Below are 2176 nucleotides of genomic sequence, written 5' to 3' on the forward strand. Positions count from 1 at the left end.
TCATAATGTGAACTTAGAAATGGTCATATCATCATAATCGGGGGGGGGGGGGGGGGGGGGGGGGTCCCGATCGCTCAGTTGTTAGAATACTCGCTTCACACGCAAAGGGATCAAGATCGATTGGGCGTGTGTTGAGATTTTTTCTGACCCCCCCCCCCCCTTGTCCACCCAGAAAGGGTGAAAGGGTAGCTGTGTATGTTAGATTTGGCTTATCAAAACTCACTCATTCACTCACTCGCTCAATCCTTTCCGGGCCTGCTGGCACTTGAGGCGATGCAAGGGATCTCCACCTGATCCTGTCAGCAGCTATTCTTGGGGCCATCTCGAGGGACAGACCTCTCTGTTTTAGGTCCCTCTCTACGTCGCGTCTCCAAGTCTCATTGGGGCGGCCTTGCTTCCTCTTTCATTGGGGTGTCCATCGCAGAGTCTTTCTTATGAGTTTTTCATTAAGTCTAGGACAGACATGCCCCAACAATTGCCATCTTCTCCTTTTAATGACACTCTCCAGACACTCTATTCAGCTCTTGACCTCAGGTCCTCATTTGAGATTATGTTTGGCCAGAATATCCTGAAGATTCGTCGCAAACATTTGTTTTGGAATACTTCAAGTTTTTGGATGCTACTCTCTGTGATCTTCCAACATTATGATCCATAGAGCAGATGGCTCAAGACATTACTTAAAGAAACCTTTATGTTTGTGCTGGAATTATAATTTGCTCTCCAAATTTGCTTGAGGGAAGCAAATGTCTATTTTGCCTTACTGATTCTCGTTTTGATCTCTGCATTGCAGTCACCATCTGTTGTCAGTTAACTGTCCAAGTACGTGAATTCTTGAATATCTTCTAGAGGATTCCCATCAATGAGATCTTTGTTTAATGTGTTGATTCTTATGACATGGGTCTTCTTGCTGTTTACTTTGAGTCGAATCGAGCTTGCTGCCCTATGATCAATCATCTTTGACATACTTGTTGTAATAATAACATTAATTTACTCTCTCTTTCTTTCTACAGGAGGAATGCCCGCTTGGCATTTGGGTATGTTCTTAATTAGTGAATGCTCTAACAATCCAGCGAAACTGGATAATCAATTGAAAACAAATGCCAATCATCAATAAAATAATTTGAATCGAATTTTCTTTAGGAATTTGTTGTTATTTTTTTCGTTTTATTGATAATCATTGATATACTAAAGGTGTATGTTGACTGCTTTTATCAATTAATAGTGATAGCTTTATAGTATTTAATACCAACGGTAACCCTTAGCCTCTGAATGGTATGATGTCATTGCCGTTGAAATGTTAACAATTGGGAAGAAAAGACATAGCATCACACCCTCTACTCTTTAGGTTCCTAAATCCTTGTAAATCCTTGTAAGTGTGTATGTAACAACTCATTCGGAGGACAAACAACGGATGGATTACATATTGAATCATAAGGTGGCACAACTATTTTATTAGCAGGATTTATAGACAGAATGTAAGAAATATGGGACGTTAAAGAGATGGATAGACTTTATTGAAGACCGGCATATATTTAGATTAGAAAATAAGAGGCCATCACTCTGAAACTTAAACTTCATTACACAAGTCATATATTCAGTCCTCTGGAAGATTGGTCTTATACTCCAATGAGATAGGAACCATATTTTGACATAACGCCTTTATTCCCTCTTGAATGTGTATCTCTATTCAGAAGACTGAGACTTGTGTAAAGTTGTCCTGGTTTTTAAAAAAAAAATATTATATGAACACAATGGTGACATTTTTTATTTATTTTGAGAGCATTTACTGCGACCTCATTCCGTTACATGGAGATGGTTTATCATTCAGATTTCTATTTTGACAACTACTGACCAAATGGGGCACAATGATTTTAGATTCCTTTTCGGTATTAGTAGTAGTAGTAGTAGTAGTAGAAGTAGTAGTAGTAGTAGTAGTAGTAGTAGTAGTAGTAGTAGTAGTAGTAGTAGTAGTAGTAGTAGTAGTAGTAGTAGTCACCACACTAACATTGGACGAAATTGTAAAAGACAATCCACCTTGCCGCTGATTCACCGACGACACTGCGACATATAATTATATATTCAGCAGCACCATTGATATGAGACATGTAACGGTCGCACAATGTTGTTTGTTGACAAGCATGTCTGCCCGATTAAAATGTGTAGGATGACTAACACA

At 39.0% G+C, this 2176-nt stretch overlaps 1 long non-coding RNA gene across 1 annotated transcript in view; it reads left to right on the forward strand.

The window, feature by feature from the left end:
• LOC144957231 (uncharacterized) overlaps nt 1-1130 on the forward strand; it is an 18638-nt gene extending 17508 nt beyond the window's left edge. The window contains exon 3 of the long non-coding RNA XR_013642101.1: nt 1011-1130. This is a non-coding gene — a long non-coding RNA (uncharacterized LOC144957231). The remainder of the gene's footprint in view (nt 1-1010) is intronic.
• Nucleotides 1131-2176: the final 1046 nt, after the last annotated feature.

The sequence above is a fragment of the Berghia stephanieae genome, chromosome 11 (assembly GCF_034508935.2).
Source record: "Berghia stephanieae isolate SIO BIC M18660-M18661 chromosome 11, UCSD_Bste_1.3, whole genome shotgun sequence".
Classification (NCBI taxonomy): Eukaryota; Metazoa; Mollusca; class Gastropoda; order Nudibranchia; family Aeolidiidae; genus Berghia; species Berghia stephanieae.